At 34.0% G+C, this 15,912-nt stretch overlaps 1 protein-coding gene across 23 annotated transcripts in view; it reads right to left on the reverse strand.

The window, feature by feature from the left end:
• The window catches only part of LOC141404013 (phosphatase and actin regulator 1), a 553,592-nt gene that overhangs the window by 79,550 nt on the left and 458,130 nt on the right, over positions 1 to 15,912 (reverse strand). The gene's annotated exons all lie outside the window — the stretch shown is intronic.

The following is a 15,912-nucleotide window of genomic DNA, read 5'->3' on the forward strand; positions in this document are numbered from 1 at the left end:
TTGATCTGCCTGCAACAAAAGACGCATCTTTCCAAAATTTCAGCGTCCTATCTCCATTTTTGGAGATAAGATGACACACTGACAATACAAAGCATAGTTAGACCTATTCTAAGATACGCTTCAGTTGTCTGGTGGACAGCCATGGATAAAAAGTGTAATATTAAACAAGTGATCCAAGGCTATAGTCGGGTCAGGACCGACTATGTGATACCCTACACCACTACCCTGTGCATAACCTTTTGACTGGTAAAATTCAAAATATTAAAACTGGGATTGGGTCAAAAGTGGGATGTACGTCAACCAGCAATAGGCTTCTTTCTCAGTGAGACCCCCATCAACCCCCAAAAATGGGATGTATTACCGACTATTGCGATATCTGTGTTATTTGCCCACCTATGCCAACCTTCGTTGCATCATTGTAAAGATGGGATTTTTTACTTTCATAATCAGACTTTGCTTTTGGAAAGTCGCCAACCAAAGCTGTGATATTCGTCATTATAACTAAAATCGCCGAAAATGGAGAGTTGGGTTTAATTTGCGACTATTGCGATATCTTCGTTGTTTGACCGCCTACGACAACCTCCTTTACATCGTTAGAAAGGTGATATTTTCTAATTTCATTAGCAGGTTTTGCTTTTGGTATACCCCTTATGGAAGCTGAGATATTTAGGCTTCTTCCCCTCCGGGACCCTCACCAACACCCAAAATTTGGTGACGATCCGATCAAAATTGCGACCTGTAGCGTGATTAAAAGGTTTAGATGGATAGACGGACAGACGTGAAAGATTAGTGGATCGGCGGAACTCTAGCACAAATGCCGTCTGGAAACTGTTGTTATATAGACGGCTCCATGCTAGGTGGGAGGACGGGACTGGGTCTTGAAGAACCAGAGACCGAAATATCTCTTCGCTTGCCGGATCACAACACGGTCCATCAAGCGGATATCCGAGCGATTACAGAGTGTCTGAACTGGTTGAATGCCAACACGAGACCAACTACTGTAAACGTCCTTGCGGACAGTAAAACTGCAATCAAAGCAATAACATCCAAGACAGTAAAATCACAAACAGTTTTGGATTGTATAAATTCGATCAACAGCTAGACTCAACATTGCTCGGTGCGTATAATATGGGTACCGTGACATGCGGGGAATAGAGGTATTGATATAGCAAATTCTCTGGCAAAAAATGGAAGGAAATTAGCAACAGTAAAGTTAGAGAACGTAAAGCAACTAGAGTTAAAAAACCTGTTATTACTAGGTAAGGCAGAGTTGAGTAGACTTAAAGGCGTCCTTACAGGTCACCTAGGTTTACGAGCTCATCTGCACAAGATTAATTGTGTAGACAACAGCATATGCAGGGCATGCGGAGAAGATGACGAAACACTGACACGAGCATTTTCTCTGCCAATGCCCCGCTTTCGCAAACATCAGATCTCAGTTTTTAGGGAACGACACAAAAGCAGTTCTTAATCAGGTAATTATGGACGAACTGAAACAATTACGGGATTTTGATAACGGCGCAGAGTTCTTTAAATAAAATAGAGCAGAGTCTCCTTCTTCAAACAAACCTAGTCTAGAGCGCACAACAGGCATACTTCTGGCTTAAGTGTATGTCCACCAGGGCATACTCACCCCTCTTCTTAGTCTAACCTAACCTATCCTAGATATCTGTTATTATTTATTGATCTTTAATTGACGGATCATTAACATAAAAAAACAAAAAAATATAAATGGTTATATATCTACTAGCGATTATTTAATTAAAAAAAAAAAAAATAATTCAAATTGTAAAATATACACACACGTTATGTGGCTTTTATACAGATACCATCAATTATACGACCCAGTGAACCAATAACTTCCAGTGGGTTGTTTTCACTATTCTGGTTAATATTTTTTTATTTCATAAAACGTGTTAATGTTGCAACAGTTTTTGTTCAAATTGTTAATGTTGTTTAAATACTTAATTTCATAACATTGCATATACATACATATACATATACATAATTAATTAACTACTCGCATGTAGAACAGTAAAAACTGGTTGAAAAATAACACATTAATTTATAATGTATTAAATGAACATTTCGTAAACAATGAAATAACAAAACGCATTGTGCTCAGCTGAGTTCTTTGAAGCAAATAGTTGATGATTTTAAATTGAATCATTTGTAAAGTTGGCATAATGGGCTATACAAATGTTTTTAGTCTACCATGTGGGTAAACATTTATTACTACTACCACCAAAATAAACAGAATTCCATTAGTCATTGCGAACGATTTACGCGCACCAGATTTAGATCAAATAAACTATGTTGGAAGTATTTGTCCATTTTACAAAATAATTTGTATGGTGGTCTAATTGAACAGCTAATTGTGAAAAATGGTTTTTAATGCCAACAAACTAACCAAGAACTATATGTTGTGTAGGTATACGAAATAATTGTTAACAAATTGGTAGGTGTGTGTTAAAGGCCATAGGTTGGATTCTTCCTTTTCATTGGCATAATGAATATTAAGTGAAACATATAAAACACATATGACAGTCTAAATGTCACCTGATTATTGCAACGAATAATAACTTGCAAAAATGTGGCAATTCAAACAGTTGTTGTTGTTGTTTTTAACAACGAAAAACACTTCAAAAATTCATGTTCAACTGGAAATGTGTGATGCCAGCCAATTTGGTACGACAATACAACAGATTTACATAAGCCAAACCAATTGGACACGTTTACGAAGATAGGCACAACACACAAACAGAATTGTAGATATTGTGGTCGAGGGAATTATAATCAAGTCGGCATTAAGTGGGATGTGGTGGTATTAGCCGGAAGTTTCAATATTCATTGTTAAAGGTAGTATGCGTATACAGTATACAGATATGCGGTAAACAGCAATCACCTATGGGGGCAAAAATGACCAAAAATGCATGAAGAAATTACATGAATTAAAATCATTAGTATTTTTTAAGCAAGCGTTGACAAAGTTTTTTTTGATTTTCATAAAATAAACTTATAAAGAACAGCACGAAAAAGCCTGCAAGATTTTTCCAACATGTATGCATGTATAAGAAAATGGAACAATAAAATAATCCAGAAAGCCTAATAAATAACCTTCCCTATTGTTTTTCGTTGGTTTATCGTTTTTTTGTTTTTTTATAAACTATTTATTGTAGTGGATTATATTTTAAATCGAATTAAGCAAGTTATAGTATGAAGAAAGTACGTGCGTCAGTCTGAGATGTTTTGCAAATTTTTTAAAGGTTAAAATAATTTTACATAATGCGACAGAATTGGGAAATTTCTAAATCATTCATAAAGTGAGAGACAAAATGTATTTTCCAATTTGTCAACAAAGCTGCCTGTCACAATTTGTTTGTGTACATGTTCCGAGCATACATTATCTAAAATGCCATTTAATTGCTCTATCAATTATCCACACTCTTCCATCAGAACGGCCTTTGAAGGGCGGCAAACAAGGCAAATATCACAAAACCAAAGTCGTATTTTGTTTTCAGGGATGGATATCTATTCCATGTCTGTTTCAAACACATTTATAATTCAAGCCATGCAAGGGGCCAGCAGTGTTCTTGTTGTTTTTGTCGCAGGCCAACAAAAGTGCTTTATTGCAGATTGCCTGTTTTTTTTGGAAGAAGAATAAAAAAATGTATACTACAACATTTAACTGTTGGAACCAAGTTTTTATGCTGCTAGTTGTTTTTTGTAGAATGTTGATTTTCTACTTAGTTTTTTTTTCTGGCAAATGTTCAATATTAAATGAACGAAAAAAGTCAACAATGGAGAGAGAGCGAGATCAGATGATTGGTCGTCTATTGGTTGGTTCGGTATCAAGGGACAAGGCCTAAATAAAAACAAATAAAAAAATAGCCAACTGTAAGCGAATGTTTTCCAATAACAAAACCGCAACAATAGCAACGAAAATAAAAATGACAAAGAATTGTAATTTTCACACAAACACACGCGCACATACACAGTAACATGATGTGTTTACATTTGGCAAATGATTTTATATAAAGAGAGGTTAGGGTGTATGTGTGTGTATAAACAAATCTTTACATGTGGAATAGTTTTTTTTATACCATTTCCTGCCTCTATTATTTTCGCTGGAAAAAGACCTTCAATACAGGAGGCCAAGAGCGAGGTCATCATTATTGCTTGGTAATATTACACAAAAAATGGCATCAATGCCACTATACACGCGAACCCACAGATAGTGTATATACATATCTATGTGTGTATTAGCATGAATCGCAAAGAGTTTGCCCTAGAGAATAGGGTAATGGTTTTGAGGAAAGCACTTGCAGTGAGAAAAGTTAAATTATTCAATTTAATTATTACAAGAATTAAAAATGCATTATTGCTTTAATACAAACACAATCGTTAAGGGTGGCACAGTTGAATTTTACTAACGTGTGTGTGTGTGACATACAGAATTTTAAATATTTTTCATTCCTCGCCACTTTTTTTCCTTTTTTTGCTCAATCTAATAAACAATTTATAAAGCAAACACTTTAATGATTTTTTTCGAATAACGGTTTAATGACTATAAAACTATTTTCATGTTTGTTGGTTTAGTTCAACTGATGTTCATCGCTTGTTGCCAAATGATAAATTAGCAAGCTTTCTGCAGCGAAAGAAAAAAAAACTTGCATTCAACGCTTATGAAAGATGCATTAAATTGCTCCAAAATGATTAATGATTACGAAAAATGAAAAAAAATGCTGATAAAATTTTGGTCATGATGAATGGATAAAAATTTGAGATTTTTTCATTGTAGACATGCCAGTTCTATTAAAATAAATTTTTTACAAGACAACATAGAAACGTTGTTGTTTGTTTCCTCATTTATTTAGATGTATTCGGCATGAAGAAAGGAAACTGAAACCTAAAGTTTTCCTATGCTGAGTGGCAGATTGTTTGTCATCAATTCTAAGACAAAACGGCTAAAGCCTGAAATTGGTGAAGGTGGGTTGTTATGGGTACGAAAGTAATTGGTACGTTTGGATTTTCATAAATTATTCGTAAAAGGAGAGACATAAAAAATCGAAATATTGTATTAAATGGTATAGCGCCATCTTCATTTCAAGTGGGACATAGACGTTCAAACGAAACGGCTTAATTGTCCTAAAATTTGGTCCAGGTGGGTCCTATAGAGGCACCTGAATATTGAGTTATGCATAATAATGCAATCTATATTTAATTTTGGTTGCTTAAGCTGGAGTATTCCCCCAATGGAGAATCCACTGTTTCAGAATCCGCAAAAAAAATCTCCGGTGTAAGCGGTTTTCATTTAAAGTTAGTTAATGCATACTATGCATGACATTGTTTTATAGGAGGCCATATCTCAAAAATGGTAAATCCTACGAAAAAATCGTAGAGGTCAATCTTGTAGAGAATTTTCACTGCTACAACATTTTATTTAGTTCCAATTCGACAGTTTAAAAAACTAAAAATGTGAACGTTGACCGCGGTTTATTTAAAAATCTCCCGGCGATTTTTTCTCATGCATGAACATTGTAGTTTCAGAATCCGCAAAAACTTCGCAGGTGTAAGCACCTTTCATTTAAAGTTAGTTAAGTAGTTTTTGAAATTCCTTTCTTTGTTACATAACTTTGCTGAATATATAGATGTATATATGTACATATGTCCTTTTTTCGTAACACCAAAATACTAATAATCATCTTTGAATACTTATTTCCTAAACATCCATTTGTTTTAAATTCATAAATACCATCCAGTTCAATTTTTTCTTTATATTATTGAAAATTTGGTTATTTATTTCCTCGTATAATATTTGCCATAAATTTGCTTTTTCCAATGACATAATAAGAATTGACATATCAAGCAAAATATTACAACGACAATACTTTTTTCAAATATAAAATAAATACTATACATGTTAAAGCATAAATAAGCCTAGGAGGTCCTTTCTGGAAGGAATATTGTTTTGGTTTTTTTTTTCTTCGTGATAATGGGGGAAGATATAAACTTTAGCCGTTAAAATGTCACAATATTTTATTGAAAATCATTAAACAACATTACACTCGAGATATTTTGCTCTTATACGCTTGTGTGGGAACATACACACATACTTACATGCTAAATAAAAAGTCCTACTTTTAACGATACATATGTATGTAGACAGAGGAGGCACTTGCGAAACGGAATTCATTCGAGTAGTCCTTAATATGGCAACACAAGAACACTTTTAATGCTTTTTAATGCACAAAACACAATCAGGCACACACATGCACACAAACACAAGCATAAATACCCATTTGACATAAGTATGAAATAAACAGACACATATGCCACACCACCATTTGTACATAAAATTTTTAGCGGAGAAAAAAAAATTGTGATGACATTAAACAATATCTTTCTTAAACCACAAAAAGGAAAGAAAGTACCACCGAGATGAAGACACGGTAGGACGGCCACAATGCAAAGAGCCTTACAGAGTCATACATTTGTCTTATGTCGTTTGTTAGCTGTTTGGATGACAAGTGGCAGGAATCATACTTGCTTTGCAATTTGTGGCGGAAAGACGCGAATAGGGTTTTTTTGGTTGTTATACTATTGACAATTCTTTGCCATGAGTACTCAAGGAAAAAAAAAATAAAAGCAAATACTAAGAGAGGTACATGAAGAGGAAGAGAGGATTTGTTAAAGGACAATGTGCAACAGTTATAGACGAATATGGCTTTTAGAATCATTTCAACGACGGAAGAACAGACATAAATTTTAATGTTTGTTGTTGTTGGCATGGACATTCGCTTGTATGGCCGCCATAAAGATACGAGTTAATGACCATCATTTGAGTGAAATTTCTATTTTGTGGTTAAATTAATATCACGTTTGGACATGACCCAAAATATTTGTATTGTCCCCGAATATTGTGACTGGAATTAATAACAATAATAATGTACACTGGCTTTAAGCACTTCATCAAGGACACTTGGAGAGCAAGTTCAGTAGTAATTTAACAATTGTCTATGGAATACGGTTATGTTTGTAGTAATTTTAGTTACCACAATAAAAAAATTTTTTTTTTTTATTTTAGCCATCAATTTCATTTGTGTGGCAAGTGCCAAGTAATTAATTCCGTGTGTGACATTTCCCAAAGCAGAAAAAAAAACAAAAATTATAAGAAATTCATCAAAAGTTCATCAACGCCAATGACAGCCTCAATTCCTTCATTAGAACAATCGTTAAAATTAATGTCGCAATTTTCGTGCGAAATAAACAATTTCAATGAATAATGAATTTGTCGCAAAGGATGTCAACATTTAACTGCAAAGAAAATTTAAACCCACAGGAAATAGAAAAAAGAATATAATTTAATCACAAATTTACTTACTGAGATTTTGAAAATAATTCAAACACTTATTCGAATTTGTTGTTATAAACTTACCTGTAAAGAGAAGAAAATAATGGTTGTGTTATTAAATGTGTTAAAAGAATTAGGTTTAAAAAAATAAATGTATTCATACTGTACGACATTTTTACAAATAATTGGAGATTTCTAACTATAATGATTCTACCATATATTAATTAATTATAACATAAAAGTCATTCATACATAGTAGAAACAGTTCATTTATATGTTTGTATAAGAAAACTAAAAAAACTACGAAAACTAACTGATATGCCTAAATACGCCCGTGAAAAAGTAGAACACATGTCTTCTTATGAGAACTACCGAAATACGTCGAGCGTATACTTTTTGTAAGTTGAACAAATTCAACTATGACAGAACGTTTTGTATGCATGTATGTGTTTTTGTAGTTTGAAAACAAAAGCCCAACAAATCCTGAAATAAAATTCATTGCAAAGGAAAATTATTTATTTTACGAATGAAAACATTTAAATAAGTTTTGATCGCGGATTTTGTGTATGACATGTGATTTGGGACTCAACGTATTTGGGTAATACGGACGCTCAGAGACCGTTGTTGTGGCAGAAAGGTGAAATATTTGTGTACGTCCCGTCGTTAATTAGGTATAGCAGTAAAATTGTTTTCTACGAAATTCTAGGTACGTAATTTTATTTAATGCCATAAATAACCACCATAATTCCATAATCATAACATAATCGTAACATGTTTTACAATATTATATGTGGCAAAAGTTTAAATATGTATATCTGAAGAATTATGTATATTAATTACATAAAGAGTTATGGAATAAAAATAATATGTATTTTTAATTTTAGAAAACCGTTGTGGGTGGTCTTGTTTTTTGCCAGAGAAAAAATAATCAACTGTTAGTGTTTAAAAATACCACGCTTGAAAACAAGTAAGCTAAGGCTATAGTCGGACGGGGCCGACCATGTGATACCCTACATCTCTACCTCTGGCAATTAGTTTTCAGCAAATCAAAATTCCTTTTTGGAACAAATAAACTTATTGTAAGAAATAACTTTGTGGATTCGGCCACCTTATTACATCGAGCTTAATTAATAATAGAGACATTATTGAGGGGTATTTTGTCACCGTTGAAATTTTGATGTATAGAAAATCCAGGTCAGGCCACATCAATTTTTCCACGGTGACAAAATACCCTCAGGAATGTTGGCGATATTTCCTGAGTATTTCAGCCATGTAATACTTCTATAAAGGTGGCGTCTTAGAATACGCCGTTCAGACTCGGTGATAAACAGTAGATCCCATGGATCGGGTTGCCCTCATTGATATGACAGAAGGCTCTCTTTTCACTACTAGGATGTTCATGGCACAATTATATTTTATACATTTCTAATGAATATTCCAAAATTGGAAAATTGACATTTAACATTTAATTATTAAATTTAAATTTAAAAAAAGTGACGAAGCTACCCCGTGCTGCAATATATTTATAGAAAATCCAATTAGACAATTAATACGCTGGGAATCCACGTAATTTGCATGATAGAGACAATTAGTAGAATGATAGGAATATGTGGTTCTCTACCCAAAACCCATTATACAAGGTGGCGCAAAAGTAATCCTCGTAACAGAAAATGCTATAAATTTTGCGATTGGCCCCTAATGTCGATTCTGTTTTGACATTTGTGTAGTAAACACATGCGCAATACACGTTAATAAACAATGTTACGCTACACTGCTCCAAAACACGAAATATTGGTGACTATTTATTTGGCCTATAATCGGTCGGTGACTTTGGCACAACATGAATTTCGTCGCAGATTTCCTGGCCGTCCAACGCCTACTGGTGAAACACTGCGACGTTTAGCCGCTCGCCTCGAAGAAACTGGCACAACACGAGATGCTGCCAGGCGAGACCCCGGAGTATCCCTTCTGCAGAGAATATTGCATGGAAGCGCCGTCGACGGTTACTGTGAATGGTGAGCGCTACAGAGCAATGATCAATGAGTTCTTTTTGCCGCAATGAATTGGGATTGGTAAACATGTGGTTCCAACAGGACGGTGCAACGGCACACACTGCACGTGCCACTACCGCCGATATGCTGAAGGATGCATTTCACGGGCGCCTAATCTCCCGTTTTGGCGATTTGCAGTGGCCAGCAATATCGCCTGATTTCACCGCTCCAGACTTCTTTTTGTGGGGCTTTTTGAAGTCGCGGGTTTATGTCAACAAGCCTCAGACTCTTTCAACTCTTAAAGACAATATCCGTCGAGAATGTGAGGACCTATCGCCGGAAGTTTTGGCCAAAGCGATGGAAAATGGCATAAAAAGGACTCAAATGACAATAAACTGTGGCGGCGGCCATTTATCTGACATCATATTCTCGACTTGATGTAAAACAATTAAAAGACCAAATAAAAATAATCCACAAGAAGAATCAAAGTTTTTCTTTTTTTTAAATTACAGCCAAAAACCATAGGAAGTTTACTTTTGCGCAACCTTGTATATTACGCAGTAGGCCCGTTATCTAGCAGACACCTTATTGCAAATTGCATCAGGGGGAAAGGTCAGCAGTTCTTTTTCCATATATAGGCAACATTGGCGGTATATGTCTTCCAGGAAATAAAATATAGACCAAAAATATATATATTTTTTTATTTTTCATACAGAACATCACTCAAAATTGTAGACATCTTTTTCTACCAAACCTCTTACCCCGTGCAATATTTCGTGATTATTGAGCTATAATTCCGACCTTTAGCGTGTTTATGATTACACTACAAACAAATAACTAGGTACATTAGACTGTAACTCTGTTATCTTATCATGTACACCAACACAATTGACATAAATAGAAAGGTGAAGCATTCCTCTACAAGGTATAGCTTACTTGCCCGAAACGTCTCTTCGAGGAATAAAGATATAAGCTGTATATTAAAAATTTTCACAATTATCATACAAAAGTTGTGGCACATTTAACCCTCTAAATATTTCTTCATCACCATCTCAAATTGCAAGCATCTTCTTTGTCATATACTCTTGCCTTATTTAAAATTTCGCATTGATCGGGCTATTGTTGCGACCTACAGAGCCGCTTCAAAATTGGATAAATATTATGTTTTTGGTACATTTCAGCCAAAATATTTCAGGATCATCATCAATAAAAATAGGAATCTATTCTGGTCTGAACTCGACCTCCATACAAAATTTCGTGACGATCGGATCAAAGAAACCATATCAGATGGAGTACCTTTGATCCAAATCCAAAACAATCCTCGAAAAGCCCATGAGCTATACGTAAGCAAAGTTTTGAACGTTTAAAAAGGGTTATTTGAAGTAGATGTCGGATATAGATCTTCTTGGAACTTGATGAACGTTTGAGAAGAAGATTTCTATGTGAAAATGTTGGACCAATGTCTGTCACTCCTTTCGTTTATTGTGATCACCAGCCATTTAAGCTGGTCACCATAGGATATTTGTAATGTTTGGACGATTATGACTGGAAACTTGGATACGCCTACGAACACACATTATCTCGCTGTAATTTGGACCACAAGGAATACTTTCGGTAAAAATTTCAAAACGAAAAATTGGAACTATTGTGAGGGACGTTTTAACTTTTTAGGGTTTCCTCTATAAAAGTTGGTACCTTAGTGCATATGATTGTTATTTGAATTTGTCTACTTAATAATTACGCACAAGGTACCAATCTTTTATAAAGGAAAAACCAAAAAGTTAAAACACTAAAGATAGCATAACTCACGCATTTTTCAACCGATTTCATTGGTTTTCCCCTTCTTGATAAAAGAAAATAATTACGCAGTTTGGTTTCTTCTACGCAGCCTAGAGCACGAGGAAAAGCATTTCCTGTTTTTTAATGCGGTTTTGTCACACTTAAATTACTATAACCCAACCATTTGTTACCCGATTTTTAAATATTATGGCTTGCTCGAGAGACATGATTTTCACCTTTTAACTAAAAAATAAACTTTAAAAGTCCGTTGTGGAAAAATACGTTATGTCCGTTTTAAGTTGAAAATCCAAGAAACCCCGTTTTTTACTACATTTTCCCTTACAAAATCAAAAAAACGAAGTGACCCAAAGAAACCAAAGGTATTTTTGTCTTCCATGGACTCCCATAATATCGAATTTATGCATCAGAATCCCCGCAAATTTTCACTGTAGCACAGTGATGATACACGTGTAAATATTAAATATGCAATGACATAAACGAAACAAATCAATTTTAATTTATTGTCACTTCTTTCTAACAAAACTGGATGCCATATAAAGAGTTACATTAGCATGACACAATAATCAAGATTTTCTATTTATTTAATTCAATTTCTTTCAATTACATTCCTTAAAAGTTTATTTCTCTTTACAAAATGACCACAATTATAACAAAGTGACATTACTCTTCGGGATATTTTGTTGTAAGAGAAGAACAGAAAGAGTTGTGGAAATTAAATAATTTGAAACCACACATTGACAAGCCATACAAATATCACAAAAAATATTTGACCAAAATTTTGAATGCCCGAAATTTTGCTTCACAAGTTTCCATAAAATCATTAGACAAACTTTACACGTGCCCAAGAGCGTTAGTTGATGTAGGACAAAGTGAACACACACACAAACACAACTTGCCCAACTAAACACAAACAATGAATATTTTATTTTCACACTTCTTTGTTTCCAACAAGCAAAACCACAAATGTAGCATGAAATAAAGACTGTTCTAAAAGAGGATTTTGAACTGTCGTTTAGTTTTTGGAAAAACGACTTACTTACGCTTTGTGTATTCTGCAGAATCTTTGAATGGTGTCTCAAAATAAAATTATTATCAATTATTACAAATAAATACCACCCTAATGCAGTGATTAAAATGCTGGCATTGCACCAAGACAACAACTTTTTCAGCGGTGGTTAAGCTCAACCTAATGTTGGGAACACTTTCTAAGTATTTCACCCATGCACAGCTTCTGTAGATGTGGTACCGTACAATATTCGGCACAAAATTGGACAAAAAAAAAAAAAAACAAAACAAACAAGGGAAGACTTTTCTCACATCAATGAGAGATTAATGTGAGTAAAGTCTCCTATGTCCCTCCCTTTTGGGCCATCTTAAGAGGCTTTTATTAGATATTCTAAACAAATTCTTTCGCCTGGCACAGTCTTTAGAATCGTTTCCAGTTTAATGTCTTTGTACAAACTACCAATTCTAGCAATTTGCCCAGAAGCGATAAAATTCTATTTTCATGAATGCTGAGATGCGATAGTGTTAGTGTGTCAAAGAAAACAAATGATGCAAATGACACTGTAAGCAGTTGCAATGATGTAAACCAATTATTCTTTCCTTCTCTCCTTGTTGCCGTTATTCTTCTTCTTTTACACAGTAGCAGTAAATTCATGGCAAGAAGTGTCTACCAGGACTCCATCCCTGCCGGTTGCATGCAACATTTATAAGAATGAAAGAGAGTCGGTCGGTACATTTGTTGTCTGTGGTTGCACACACACACAGAGTAACAAAATAATACACAATTTATAGCTTAATATTTTACAAATGTTTGTCATTGTGGCTTTTAAAGAAAGAAAAAAAAACAGCTGTCAATGGCAACAGCGCTTGAGCTGGATGGTGCTGTTCTTTTGAGTGTCAAGGAGAGCGTTTATATATTTTTAGTTAGAAATTTATAATTTAACTTAGGTGATGGGTAAAGGTCGTTGTTATTTAGAACCCATTTGGCATAAAATGTCTGTAAAGTGACATTTTATTTTTTTCTGGCACTTTACAAAACAGCTTTTATGTCAAGGTTTTCTATATTTTGTAAATTCAAAAGATGTGGCCTAACAAAGGTATTGAAATACAACACCCTATCTGTAGCCCCTATTTTTCCTCGTTTTTTTTCAGTTGCCTAACAAAGGCATTTATGAATAACCACCCTGTCTGTAAGCCCCATTTTCTCATTAAAAAACTTGTGTACTTTACTTGAATACTTTTTTTTTGGCAATTTATTTTTAATACCTTGTAATATTGTTAGTTGTGGGCGGGTATGTGTGTGTGTGAACAAGAGTAACATTTTGTATGTTTATGTGGTTGGCTGTGCATCATTTGCTTTCACTGAGAAGGTTTTATTAGTACTGTTGCTATGGCAGATACTTTATCAATGCCAGTGTATAATTCAGCAGGGTCTGCTGATGGTGGATACACCAACAAACGGCGTGTTCCTTCTACGAAAAAAATGATTATTTTGTCAAAAGTTGCCATGACATGATGGTATAAGCATGATCGATAGGCTTAGAATATTTTCCACTTGACAATGATAAGACAGAAAGTTTGTTACTTTCTTAGCACAGAAAGTTTTTCGCGGTGAATGGGAAATTTATGATAGTTTAATTAAAACTTTTTGCCGTTTCCCAAAATCGTAAATTCTTAACATACCAAAATAACTTCATTAGGGAAAAGTGTACGATATTATTAATGGGTTTTCTAACAAGATTGATTGCATGTTGCTAGGAAGATTTATTTATATTAAATATGTTGTAAAGTCGTGTGGTGGTTTGTAAATGAAACAAAACCGTCCCGGTAAGAACATTTTGTGCAGTTATCCGCCAAAATGGTAAACCAAAAGCAATCTGAAAACATCTAAGAAAGTATATGTGGATGGGGAGGGATAATTTTTCATTGCGGAAAGAAGAAGAAAAAAGACAAAATGTTGCAAAAAGGTTTGTTCGATAAACAATTATATTTTATTTAGGATATAAATCACAAATGAACTTGAACTTATAAGAAAACAAATGAAATCTGCCTTTGGATATTGGAAATTGTATAGGTTGGTATGTATGTGTCTGTGGGATGTCGTGTTTATTTAGGATATATTCATATAACATGTCATGTATTGTTATAGTAATCCCTTTTAAATGTTTATTTGTCTTGTTGTCAAATATAAACATTTAATTACATACTTGAAATATTTCAGGCAGCTTATCTTAATGTACTCCATATAAATAATGGATATTTCATCAAATCAAGCAACAATCGGCACAAATTCACAATCACCACATATTTGTCATAATACACAAACACACACACACATGTGTACATTGGGGCAATAAGTTTTCGAAAATGTCAAAAACAAAAAAAAAATATTATCATTGAACAAAACAGTTTCGTCTTATAAGGACAACATTACCCACTTGGAAAAAAGATATAACCCTAGTATACAAGTATATGTATATTGATAAAGAATATGACATACTAACAACATACCAAAAATCCATTAAGTGTTTTTTGTTTTGTTTTTGTTGGTAAGGTTCGATATGCTGTCAACAAAAGGATGATAATCTTCATAAAGAGTGTTGCGTATGTATGTGTGTACAAATGTGATAAGTCGACTTTTTACACGCATACAATTGGAAAATATGTGGGAGAGCAAAGAGGAGGCTTTGAATTTGTAAACGATCGTTTTAATGAAGCATGGAACTAAATAACATCATTTACAGATGGACAGAATACAACGAAACACCACATTATATTATATAACATTATATATGTATGTATGTATGTTGTACCATTTGTAACACTCACTCACAAACATAGGTTATGTATAGTAAAATATATGCGAACCTTCTTACCTGTTAGACAGGGATGATGGAGGATTATATATTGAATACTTTTTTTCAATAATACCTCTAAGGGAATACATATGTACACACATACATATATTCTCATATCGACAATTTTTTTAATCATAAAATACTAACGATTTTCACCCGTACATACGTACATGTATGTATATGTGTTTTGTTACGACACACCCATTTTGTTTAACTTCTATAACCCAGACAGACATAAAATATGAACGGATGGATACTTAAGGAGAAGACAAACATGCCATAACGTGATAAACTCTAAGAAAGGTTAATATCTAGATGCCGTGCCAATACCAGCACCATTCGACCCAGCACCAGGGCGAGAGCAGCAACAGAAGAAATGAAAAAAAAAATGATGATGCCGTTGATGATTTGCCGTTCTTCGTTATCAAAAAACATGGCGAAATCTATGATGTCCTTGGGATATGCACGAGCACGTACCATATTTACTATCTCGGCTTGACCATGCTCAGATGCTGTAGATGGATGAATGGATGGAGAACGCCTTAGTATGGCTGATATTAGGGAACAAATGTAGGAATTACTACAGCATAAATAAATATTGGCAGAAGAAAAATGCATTAGAAAGGGAAATGAGTGTAAATCCACATTACACTCGAATCGGCAGCAACACATTCTGGTGGAAACGGAAATGCTTCTCCGTTTCCTTGATAATTTAAAATAAAAATGAATTTGAAATATGTATCTAATGTAATGGAAAACAAGGTTTTCTTGTTGTGGATAAAAAACCAAACTACAACAAACTTAAAATAAAATTCACGAAAGAGAAAACGAAATGTTTTCATGGAATTTAAAATGAAAAAGGCCCAACAAAATAATGTCAAAGTGTAACAATACAACTCACAAA

This window comes from Musca autumnalis, unplaced genomic scaffold, assembly GCF_047663935.1.
Source record: "Musca autumnalis isolate F117 unplaced genomic scaffold, ASM4766393v1 scaffold_4, whole genome shotgun sequence".
NCBI classification, from domain to species: domain Eukaryota; kingdom Metazoa; phylum Arthropoda; class Insecta; order Diptera; family Muscidae; genus Musca; species Musca autumnalis.